A 13,520-nucleotide genomic window follows, 5' to 3' on the forward strand; every position below is an offset into this window, starting at 1 on the left:
CAATACTTTAGGGATCATATTTTTGCAAACAAAAGTCTAAGCTTCCCTGATTTAAACAAGTTATTTAAAGTTGAGTGAGGGATTTTGTGTACATTTTCTATGGCACATTCAGTTCTATTATGGGACCGCAAAGCATAATGGGATACTCCCTTCAGCTGCTGTTACAACCATCTATATTAATTAGCACATAATAATAATGATCTAAGATGTTTCCGTGCATAGTATGGTATTACTTTTAGACTTTTGATCATATCAGTCATACCTGATGTCCTCCGATGAAAAGGCCAAAATATTGCAGTGAGTATAAACTCACCAGGTTTTGTCAAGCAAAATGGAAATATGTAGCTCATATTTATTTTGTTTTCCTATATCTTATCATTTGACATTTACACCCTTTTAAAGCTGCCACTCATGAATGACAATTTAAGTTTAAATACTGAATACATGCTGTACACATTTTTAACTCAATGTACAAAACCTGTTATGAATGGATTGCCATAGTTTGCACAAATCAAGAGAAAGTAACGATTCACTTCATGAAAAGTGACTTGAAATGATAGCAAGCTAAATACATGTTTAATTATTTGAACATATGGCAGCCTTGGATGAGAGCAAGTTCATTTGAAGCAACTTGTTCCACAATTTCTTATGTATTTCATTTGCTCTTCTAATGCCCCACTTCTGGGAATTCATCATAGACTAGAAAAAAGAATAATTATATAGAAAGTGGTTATATAGAAATATATGGTGAAATTAATAGTTTGATTCACCCTTCAATTAACTCAGTCAACATGCAATTCAATGCTCCTCTTAGTTAAAAAGCACCTCAAATTATTATTTCAAACAACATTATTGAACAAAAACATTATTTTAGTTTGTTTTGTTTTGTCACGTTGATGTTTCATTATCAACAGAGAGTCGGCAAGAGATACATGTACAAGTTTTTGGCCAATTCTTGAACACAGAAATGTGTCTAGTTTCTTGTGTCTGTCCCTTTTGGAACATCCTGTTTTTCAGTCATCACTAAAATAACACCCAATGACATAGGTATACCATTTTTTCACCCTGATATGGCAGTGACGTCAGTGCACATTTCATTGCGCGCATATTCAAATCGCTAGCATTTATTCAAAGCACTGGCATATATGCACACGATTAAAGATGCAACATAGATGCATGCGCAAAACAGCTGCCTCAACGCATTGACGTCACCGTCACATCAGGGCGAGAAATTGTATAGACGATGAAGGGCTTCAAGTCTTGCGCTAAAACACTGTGTAGAACCTCTGAGTACCAGTGGAATGTGAAATGTTTCACCCTATATGTACCAATTTTGTCAGGATGGTATGTACATTTAGTCTACTTCATGCTCTTTAATCCTCCCTTACAAAATATGACTTTTGCTATTATATCACATGTATCCAAAGTTGGTGGCTCACTTCAATTCCATGTGGCATTAGTTTGGTGAATGCCCCAGTTCGAGAACCAAGATGACTTGGGCGTCACAGTTAGGGTTTGAGTGTGTGTGTCGGGTGGGGTGGGGGTGGGGGTGGATGAAAGGATTCAATCAGTGAGAGACACCAAACTATGTCATAGCATTAATAAAAACAAGGGTCATGTGGAGTAGACTAGTATCATACCACCTTTACCATGTATTGACACTGAAATGATTATGTACTTAGGTCAGAATATAACAAATTTACTTAAGATTTATGGGTGGGGTCAATGAAGCAATGTTGGTACATGTATATTCATATGAAAAGTTTTAAATATTACTCCATTGCATTATTTTAAACTGTAACAACTGTATGAACCTGGTTCATATGAAAATAATTATGAAGCCACTTCAGTAATTTTGTATCCTCACGATTTGTATATTGACATGGAAATTTGTAGAAACTGCAACTCACTGTGAATTAAAACATAAAACCTGTACGGTACATAAATGTGTATGTAAAGGTCATGTGGTATCAAGTTTGAACTTTGTATAAAGGTCTCATGATTTGAATCTTCCCCCTCCCCCAGATTTAATGAGCTATCTTGGGACAAATAACTTTGAAATTAATCAAAGTATTCTATTGGGGTAAAACCTAAATCAAGGCGGTTCTCGAACAACAATATGTAGGGGCAAGGCCTGAACTTAAACAAGGCAGTTCTTGAACCACAAAAATAGGGCAGGTAGGACGGAGATTGTTTTGTTTTTATTTGTGTGATTTTTTTTAGCATTTTCCAATAATCTTTCAAAAGGCAGTACGTGGGTGCTTTTTTCTGACCCTAAATATTTTGTTGCTCCCAAAAGTGTAGGAGTTACACCCTGTATAACAATTTTTTCGCCATTTACAAGTACAAAAAGTATTTTGGAAAATTGCTTGAAGTCTTTGAAAGATATTAAAGCATCCTCTACACTTCATACCCCCATTTTCAAATGACACTAGCTGCACCTCAACTTGTGAAATTGGGGACATTAAGTTAGAAAAGTAATTTTGAGGCCTGTAACAAGTGGTTTTTTAAATCTGTTAAAAAGGGTTCATTGCACTTACAGATGATATAGCATTAATTTTTTTACACACTATAACTGAATTAAAAGGACATAACAACTGATAACCTGTATATTGTACTGAACATCAAAGTCAACAGAATTGTGTCAGCAATCCAAAAAGGCTACGTATAAACATCTCAAAAAATGTAACTGACCCCCCTTAAATAATGACCATTATTCAAAAACGGGTAATTGTATTACAAATCTGTAAAATATGTTGGAAGCGGAATTTATTTCTGCACATTTTGACACCTCATTTGTAGCAATTGACTAAATATTGACGTCACAGCGTACATTTAAATCAATGTAGCCCAAGATTTGGAAGTTGCAGTAAATTCTATTGATTTTGCATTCAATGTAATGGAAGGAAATCTGTGTAATGATATCTGAGTGTTTTTGTATTGTAAAAATTTGTATGTAAGTGCAACTTTCAAATCTGGACCTCACTACATTAAATTGACCGGTGTTTTATTGTTTTCTGGGCTATCGTATCAAATGAGGTGTTAAAATGCGCTGAAATAAATTCTGCTTCCAACGCATTTTTCAGATTTGCAATACAATAGCCCCTTTTTGAATAATGGTCATTATTTAAGGGGGGTTAGTTACTTTTTTTGAGACGTTTATTTACAAACCATAGATAACACTTAGTTTCACAGACTGATAGAGAGCCATTTTTATGGTAAAACAATGTTAACAGATGACACAGCAAGTTTTTAAAACTGAACATAAGATTAGAATAGTAAAGGTCTATTCAATCACATTGAACAAAATTATTTGTATTAATTTTAATTTGCAACATCTTCATGATTTTGGGGAACATTGAAAGGCAATTTGAAAGATTTAAAAGAAAATTGTCCACGAGATGTGAACTATTTTAATAAGGGCCTATTCATGTTTTCACTGTGGAATTGTATATAATTGTTGATCTTTTGGCTAAAAACAAATACCGTATTGTTTGTAATAAGCGCCCTGGGGCGTTGCATTTTTCAAAAGGGGGCGTTTATTGGAAGTGAATTGTCAGTGAAAAAGCTTAAAAATCGGGTCCAATTTCCCGATGGTGCTCCTGTTAAAAGGAGGATTTACGACCATACAAGATGGCGGCGCCCACTGAAAATTACAATTTAGTGGGAAGTACAACAAAATTACACCTGTAAGGCTGTAAAGTGCATGGAATTAGTGAAATTTTACCATAATTAGGCAATGAAATGGATGGGAGTTGAGTCAAAATAGGTTTTTTCCATGCAATTTAGCGATCGTGACTGACATGACTGATGCAAGTTTTAAGCTTACCTACGATATGGCATGGAAATGTTTGCATTTTTTTTAATTTTTACAGAAAAATTGGAGGGGGGGGCGTTTATTAGAGGGTGAGTGTTTATTACAAACAATACGGTAGGCGTGAAACACCATACACCAAGTGGCTGTGCAATATCTGCATGTTCTGCCCCATCCCTGGGCAAATTTCAAAATGGCCTGTCATTAAATGTTTGCCCCCCCCCCCGACATGCCCCCAAAAACCTTGACCCATCTCTGCCTGCCCAAAATTACTTGCCCCCCTCATGGGCTGCCAAAAATATACTTGCCCTCCCTTTGCATTATATGTGCCAAATTTTGAGAAACCAATTTGCAAACTTAAAATGGCCGAGACATTTTAGATATTAAAGGAAGTCTCCGGCAATCACAACATTATACCTTATATGAAAGAAAAATAATTATCAAGCAAGAATCACATGGTTTTAATTAAAAAACAAACTCATAGTGACCATAAAAACATCCTGCTCTCAACACGCGATATTTGGGAGGTCAAAAAATTATTTCACAGTCCTTAAAAATATTTTGATTTCAAGAATTGTGAATGAAAGTCTATCCAAAAGCACTTTTTCCAATTTGTGGCATGAGTGTTAAATTACCAATAAGGTACATGTACCTGTCCATAATCGTGATAATCTCAAATTGCATTTGTCTCAAAATTATAACTGGCCAGTTCTTGTGTTTCAGTAGCGTAGCGTCATAGGGGCATGGGGAGGGGGTGCATGTACCCCCAATCGATTGCACAAAATTTAGAAAATCCAATAGGAAAATTGCCGAAAAACGGCTTATGTTTCCCAATCAGACCCGGTGCCCCCCAATCATGGTCAGTGCCCCTCCTCCCCACATGATGACCCATGCTACTGCTCTGCTTGCACTAAGTTTGCTTTCCACAAGTTCTGAATTTATGCTACAATTTTATGTCCCTAGTTTGTCCAAAACATTTGCATCACACATTTCACATTTGTATATATTTATATCTGCCTTGACAATCTCCTGCAATTGAAGTTAATCCAAATCATATATTGCAAAACAAGTTTTGAAATTCAATATTGGTTCATGTATAAGCCCATCTTTCTTAACCCCATGAGAACTACCTGCCGATTGGCCAAAAAGAAGTTTTTATTATCAATTGGACCAATCAGCAACATTGTTAGAATAATTTCACCACACAAAAAATTGGGGTGAATTATTTGCAAAGCTCCATTCTGATTGGTGATTAAAGTGAAGATATCATGTAATTGACCAATCAGAGGCAATGTTAGATCGGCAGGTAGTGCTCAGGTTTAATCTGCAGTAGTTTCCTTCATACCATTTTGAATTTCCTCTCAGCGGTTTAAACTGGCAGAAACCCAAACAACATTTTTTCTTATAAATTTCATGTGTATCATTTTTTTAAACCATAAGCTAGGCCTGCTAAGAATACGCGATTTTGGAGGCCAAAAAAGCGCACCCGATTTTCCAAAAACGCAAAAATCCGTGATTTCCGCCAAAACTAAAAAAAAAAAAAAAAAAAAATTTTTTTTTTTTTTTGATTAAAATTTTTTTTCACGGATTTGGAGAGTCCCTGGGCCTAACATCAAGTGCTACCATCATTAAAAAAAAAAAAAAAAAAAAAAAAAAAAAAAATTTAAGAAAATAAAAAAATAAAAAAAATAAAAAATTGCATTTAAAAATTTTTTTTTTGCGGATTTAGAGAGTCCCTTGACCTAGAGTGAGGTACTGCAATCATTTGTGGTTAATTTTAAAAAAATTGGAAAAAAGATACAAAAAAATTACAAGTTTGTATCCAAATGGGACCGATTTGTAACTTGTGTTGGTAACAGAGGTATGTCAAGTCGGGAACGGTTCACAACAAACATAATTTCAGCGTGTCCCTGAGCTTCTCATATCGTCAGCACCTGTTGCCCGATATTGATTAATAAATTCATCGCAAGAGGAGCACCGCATTGATTTGAAATCCTATCGTTCTGTAATCAATATTCCACGGCTGCTGGCTGGTGCAGACAGCGTAAAATAGCGGCGATAATTTGGCAGAAAGTTAATTAAATGGATAAATTTAAATATTCATCAAACATTATTTCCTGTTACATGTTCCGACAGCAGCTGTGACATCTACGAAACAAGAATTGACAAATTGGTCTTTTTTTTCTAAATCAGGAAAGTAAACCATTCAAAAAAATTTCAATTAAAAAAAGGTACTTTTAAAAGTTGAACATGAAAGAAAGAAAAACAAACAAATAAAAAAACAAAATACTTTAAAATTGCATCGCATGTTGATTACCGGTAGTTTCAACTGTTGCGATTTGGTCGTTCACAGCATCCTGCAAATGGTAATGAGCTTTGGCAAAAATTGCATTGATCATTTCATAGCGAGCATGAAGGATTAAAGTATCACAGATATACTTTTGTCCTGTGGTTCTTGAGTTATGTTGTAAAGAGGGCTGAAACCACACCAACTTTGCAAGAAGTACATAACTCATAAACAAAAATAAATCAAGCAAGTTTTCTAAGCATATGATTTATAGGCTGAACTTCTGTAAACCATCAATGTGTTATTTTTCAATATTATATTAATTTTTACAATGAAAATTGATCTTTTTTGACCAACAATACTAAGTCAACCCTTAAGCAAAATTTGTGAATGAAAAATTCTACATTTCAGCAACAAAATTATGAATCTTTTGTGTGTTTTTTTTCACTTGGAAATAACATGCAAAACTTGGACACAAAATAATAATATTCAATGTCAACAGAATTGCAAATTTTTGAGAGAAAGTTATGAAATTGCACAGCTGTTGCAGGTATGAACATATCCATGACTGGTACTATCAGTGGTAAATGGTGTGTGAAATTTAGGTGACATTTCCAACACTTTTTTTTTTTTTTTTTGCACAGAGGCGGCTGAAAAAAACAACCACCAATACTAGTATGTTTTTGCTATATATTTCAATGCTATATAGGCCCTATAAAACTTGAGACTAAAAAGTTGCCAACTTCTTTAAATACAAAAGTTGCATTTGGATATGTGCTGGTTTTCACTTGTAATTTAAAAAAACAAATTATTAGATTTTAAATCAAAATCAAAATATTAGATTTTAAAACAAAATCTTGAGACTAAAAAGTCACCAACTTCTTGCAAAAGTTGCAGTTGGATATGTGTAAGTTTTCACTTGTACCGTACTGACACGAGTATAGTCCCACCTCTTTTTTGGGTGAACATTTTTCAAAATTGGGGGTGGGACTATACTCGAATTTCAAAAAAAAATAAAATTTGAATGCATTTTGAAATCATTAATAGATTATGACATGAATACCAAGTATCAATTTTCATATTAAAAATACAAAATATCTTGATATTTTTTTTTTTTTTTTTTTTTTTTTTTTAGGTCAACCATGAATGATCCTAGCATTTAGGTCTAGGTCATGGGACACTCCAAAGCCGAAAATATAAATAACTTACAACTTTTTTTTTTTTTTTTTTTTTTTTTTTTTTTTTACTCGAAGGTGGGACTATACTCGCGTCAGTACGGTAATTAAAAACAAATCATTAGATTTTAATGCATGACCAAAATATTTTCAATTTTCTTTTTTTTTCTACAGGATGACAGGAAATTCCTGCTGTGAAGGTGGTGAACCTTTACTAAAATGTCAGACAAACACACCACTAGGACCAAAATAGCATTATACTAGTACACTGCACAAGTTGACTAGTACTATTGTCACATAGACGGCACAAATTACAAGTTTTCTCAAAATTTGAGGTCTAACTAAATGTAAATGCAGAATTACCCTACCAATAAAACTCATCACATTAAACTCATACTTATAGAGCACAAACTTTTGGAAAGTTCAAAGGTCAAGGTGTTTAAAGTTTACGAACCTTGCCGGTACCAGCATTTATAGTTATACCACTATTGATTTCCTGAAAGAGCATCTATAGAACACACACACAGACTGAATAATAGATCTTATGCAAGACACATTATATTGCACAATGGAGCTTTACAATAGCATAGCACATACCAGACATCAAGTTAGCATATAGGTAGAGCAAATAGGTACAGCAGATTTGGGTGTTTTATGTATGACTGAAAACTATATCAACGTTCTTACGCATGATAAAGAATTTTACAGTATATTTACACTGATATATTGGGTACATCGCGTATACTTGGCCAAAAAAGTCTTGCTTTGATGAATCTAAAACGTAGAATTGGATACTGGCTTATAAATTCCAGTCTCAAAAATCTCTTTACACATACATCATATAAATCAATATATAAAGCCCGTGTCATGAACAAATCTATCAACTTTTCCATTGTTGAGCACAGACCATAGCAAATACAAAAGGCTTCAAAACTGTATTATCTGTATACATGTACTGATGTCTTTAGGTAATACTGTGAGCCATTTTGGTAGCTTTGTAGTATCTCTATATATAATTTTATATCCATTATAATCCATTGCTGCAATTTTTTACTGAGTACAATGAGCATGAAATGCACCAACAGGAAAAAAAATCAGAATAATACAGAGTACAATGAAATGTACGAAAAAAAAGATTATAAATATTTCAAAATGAGCATGTGAATCGTTGAAGCAATGCTGAACATTTGAAAATCATTATTAAATTATAAAAATGTCCATAACTCAAGATAATGAATTTTGAATTCAAGTCACCATCAGTGATTTCTGCATTTAAAATAATTTTTACCACTTTGCTTCACAAGGAAGTAATTTTGATTAGAATAGATCATGTTTTGATTCGGGATAAAAAAATCACTGATAATGACTTGACTGCAATGTAAGCTTGGCATGATCTAAATACAAAATAACACACCCACCGGATTTGCTGCATGCACGGACATTGCACGTATCAACAAGCATCACAAGTTTTACCAATGTTGCGATCAAACATAAATGCACAAATTCTACAGGTTTTTTTTTCTAGAGATAAAGCTAAAGATAGAGAGAGACGATTTATGAGCATCATTTTCATCTACTAGCAAATAGTCGATAGAAATAGATATCACAGCACATACAACTATTACAACACCAAGCAAGAAGAAGCCCATGAATATGAAATGTAAAATGATGTATTACGTTTTATCTTTTCCGTTTACCCTCTGATGCCATACGGGTCCGGGGTATTCCCGTTGACGGCGAGTTTCTTCGCTGCTGGATCCATTCCGTCTTCCACCTGTGGTTGCTCAAGTATGATACGTGGACCGCTGCTAGTTCCTGCTGCTTCCGCCGAGCTGGTCTATTTTTTTAAATAAAAACAATCAAATAAAAGTTTGCAATTTGTTAAAATCTGTGCAGTACTGTTACGACTGCTACATACACACAGCGGAAGTATGTGCAACCTGTAGCACACAACTTAATAGTGAGAGAACTGAAAGGAGTCTGCATAGACCAGTGCAATGTGGAGTAGGTAACAGGTAAAAAGGTTGCAAGATCAGATGATATTGACAGCACTAGCACTACATGATGTAGTGTCAAGTAAAAGTGAACAAACTATTCAGCAGGCGAAATTGATTGATGAGTGTCCGTGGACAGGTAGGTGGCAGTAGTTCCACAAGAAGTAGAGTAGTTAGTAGTAGCATGGATGATACCTTTAATAATGATGACAAATTATTGCTGGTTATATGGTTGCAGTGAATACTTACTGGTTTAAACTACTACTTGGTCTTGCTATGTATTACAACAAGTATACCCAGACTGTTACCGGCTTGCTAGTACCCAGCTGACTGCTTGACAACTGCCAGCGTGTCAATGCACAAATGGACTTTTACACTGAGTATTTTTTTTTTGTATACACAGAGAGGCGCCCACATGTACACATGGCATATCAACACTTGTTGCACTTTGCTATATTCACAATTGGCCTAAAAAGTTGTGTGTATAATAGATTAGCCTGAGAATTCTTTGTTAGGTCTATGTGCTATGGTTGGCATGTATGGAGTGGAACACCATAAAATTTGCAGGATTTGGGAGCCACTTTGTGGAATTGCAGATTAGCATTATCTGCCAGATTTATTATAGCTGCCTCAGTACAAATCCTATACATGTATTATTAGAGTTCTATTATATGAATCAGTGAATCTTCACAAAGTCCCTGTTCCAGGTGAGTAAGCATAAATTGGGCAATTCCATGGTAATAATTCAGACACATTTTTAGCCATTATGTAACATGCTATGGATTAGTCTTTTAGGCCTACAATCATACAATGTAAGTTTTAATATCTGATTAGGTGATACCTGCACCTCATATCAAAATGAAAAATTGGAAACTTCCTGCTTGTGGAAGGATAATAGACTTTAAAACATTCAAGTGTAATTCTGTTACCAAAAACTTAAATGTTTTACTTTTTATTTACAGTCAGAAATAGGGTTTTATTTTAAAGTTAGTATTTTGTGATCCTAGCATCCTCTTTTTATGACATTTTTTCAGAAGATATCCACGAAAAAAAGCTTATTTAAGGGGGTACTACACCCCTGCCCAATTTTGTGCCTATTTTTGCATTTTTCTCAAAAATTATAGCGCATTGGTGACAAGTAAGATATTTCTATTATAGGGGCAAGAACTACTGCACTGGAAATGTTATTTCAGCAGACAACAGTTGTGGAGTTACAGTCAAAAATGAGGGAAAACCAATATTTGATCGATAAATCAATTTATAACTACTTGCCTTCAGTTGCTAAATTTTCAGTGCAGTAGTTGTTAGTGTCTGACCGATCAGGTCCCTATCTGAATCGGCCAATTCCCTCTTTGATCTGCCGATTCGATCACCGATTACCAATTCCCCAATTGTAAACAATGGCTGCCATCGCCATGAGTAAATTTCACCTGTATGTTGAAAGGGTACTTGTACGCAAAGTATTACCATAATTATGTATGCTCTGAGCACAAAACTACACTCCCGTGCTTATTTACAATACTTAATTTGACCATGATTATTCTAAGTTCAATTTACCTTTTCCCCCTGATATCCGAGTCCGTCGAATCATTCGATCGCCCCATTTTAATATTGTGTTTACGTTCAAGTCAGTATTGAGTTTTGCACACGGCCCGTAGCTGACACGCGCGTGTGTAACCCGGAAGTGTTGAGTTTTGCACGCGGCCCGTAGCTGACACGCACATGTGTAACCCGGAAGTGTTGAGTTTTGCACGCGGCCCGTAGCTCTCTCCAATCTGACACTGGCGCACGTGTGTAACCCGGAAGTATGCATGCGGGCAATTACCTGATTATCTCAGCTGCGTGCCTGAATCACGGTATGATTTTATATATGTTTATCGCCTACAAAGCTTGTTCTTTTGCTAAATTTCGCTTGATTTAAAGAAAGAAATATACCAATAAATGAATACTTGTTAAGCTTCAACAATTACTTTCATGATATTGGGTGATCGGTGCATTACATCGGCGGATGAAGGAAAAATCGGCTGATGCAGATCACTACCGATAAGCTAATAATCGGCCCGATTAGGAAGCTCCCGATCTGATCGGTCAGTCTCTAGTAGTTGTAGTCCTTGCCCCTATACATATCTTACTTGTCACCAATGCGCTATAATTTTTGAGTAAAATGCAAAAATAGGCCAAAAATTGGCCAGGGGTGTAGTACCCCCTTAAAAAATGTCAGGTGATTCCGATTTTGTGTTTGCAAGTTATGCATGATTTAGTGTGCATTACACTGCTCCATAGGCCAATGTGTTGTAATTTCGTTCTGGTGCCCCAGAACGTTCATTCAAATCTGACTCTATTTTTGCGAAACAAATTAATCTGCAAGAATTTTTTTTTGTGCAAAATGAAGACCTAATTGAATTTTGGCACCATTACAGTGCCAAAATTTAGTTTGAAAACTTCAAATTTGTGAAATGATGGCCTAATTGAAGTCATTCATGGTCAAGTTTGTGTTCAAAACAGAAGTGAAAAAGGCAACTTCTTCTGAATGCATACACAGGGCAAGTGTCTAAAGTGAGGATGCTCCCCCTGAGAAGTTGGAAATGTTGACAAAATAAAGGTCCGATTGCCGCCACTTGGGACGATTTTAGCAATATCTATTATTATTGTGTAAATATTTAGTTAGAAAAAGTTAAAAAATGCATGAAAATGAAGGCCCAATTAAAGCCATAAATTGTGGACCATTATTCACTAACTGTAAAAGTTGAAATTTTTGCACTACATTTATTTTTGTGCTTTTCGAATTCCAAGCTGCCACCGCGAAAATAACAACGCGCAAATATATTCCTTTTGTGTTTAGGTCAATGTAAGGAAACTTAGAATCGCAAATTTAAAAACAAGAGAAACAGTTCAAAACTGGCAAGGCACAAAAAATTAATCGATCAAAAATTTCCACTTATTTTGCAGTATACTATTACTGTAGGCCTTATTATTTTACTGTAGGCCTTATTATTAAGTTATTTGCTAAAAACATAGAGTGTACGGGTGTGTAATCAGTCCAAAACAAGCGAAAACAGGCACTTGTTTATCAAACGCAGGGGGATGTCTGAGGGTATGTAGCAGTAGGACAATTTTGCAAATTAAAGGTCCAATTGAAGCCATTTGGTGCATGATCATTTCTTCACTATTATATTGCTTTAGGGCCCAAACTAAATTTGCACAATTTTAAATGTACTGATCTACTGACCCTTTATAAGACTTGGAGACTCGCAATTACTATAGCACGCATGCATGGATTGACGTTGAAGTCAGCATTGAGTCCATCTTAATACAGACTTTGGTGACAAAATATGATATGCCCTTCGGCAATTTTCAGGCTTTTGCATCAAGGACCTGCCTTCAACCAATGCCTAAAATAATCACAAACCTATGCTATATAGGCCTACTTTTATGCATGGGCCTGTTTAATTACATGCATTCAAACTCTTTTTTCTCTTCTCTTTTTCTCCATTTCTTCCTTTCTCTTCTCTTTCATCTTTTTTCCCCCTACTATCCCAAACCCCTTGCTGTGGCACTAATATGAGCTACCAAAGATCCTAAAATTTTTAGTATCTTTGGAGCTACCAAGTTAGCATATTCTGCGACTAAAACCTAGTGGAATTTGAAGACCGCCAATTCCCATCCCTCCACTAGGGATGCCAGTGGGCTCAGGGTTAGCGGTGACCTGCCGAGGCCAGGGGTCCAAATTGGCAAATAAAGGGGTCCAGGCATCTAATTCTACACAGACGCACAAAATTAAGGGGTCCAAATCACGGGGACCTGCCAAATCAAGGAGTCCTGGACCCCAAGACCCCTTAAAACGCTACCCCTGAGTGGGCTTTGCAGGAAAAGCCTAAAAAAGCATGTGAATTTGGGCTATAGGGTCAGTCCATGTCAAAACAGATTGAGTGTACACCCACCCTCTTGGATTTTGCTCTCCTTTGGCTCAGGGGTACCTTTCATGGATCCCTAGGTGAGGTCACAAGAAAAAAATTCAAATTCCGTTTCGTTTGCGAATGGCGGGCAATCAAAGTTTGGCGACCTCGACCAAAATTGTGAATTTAAGGGGTCCAAATGACAAAGTGCTCTCTTTGAGGGGCACTTTCTTCTTAATTGAATCAGTTGTGATCCTCTTTTTGAATGTGGTCACTCACTGGCTGTGTCTGAAATACCTAATGCCAAAAAAGATAGATTTCGGATTTTTTCGTTGTGATTTCAGAGGGGTCAAA

At 35.7% G+C, this 13,520-nt stretch overlaps 1 protein-coding gene across 1 annotated transcript in view; it reads right to left on the reverse strand.

Moving 5' to 3' along the window:
• Positions 1 to 13,520, reverse strand: part of LOC140171814 (bifunctional 3'-phosphoadenosine 5'-phosphosulfate synthase-like) — a 46,750-nt gene that overhangs the window by 25,233 nt on the left and 7,997 nt on the right.

The sequence above is a fragment of the Amphiura filiformis genome, chromosome 15 (assembly GCF_039555335.1).
Source record: "Amphiura filiformis chromosome 15, Afil_fr2py, whole genome shotgun sequence".
NCBI classification, from domain to species: domain Eukaryota; kingdom Metazoa; phylum Echinodermata; class Ophiuroidea; order Amphilepidida; family Amphiuridae; genus Amphiura; species Amphiura filiformis.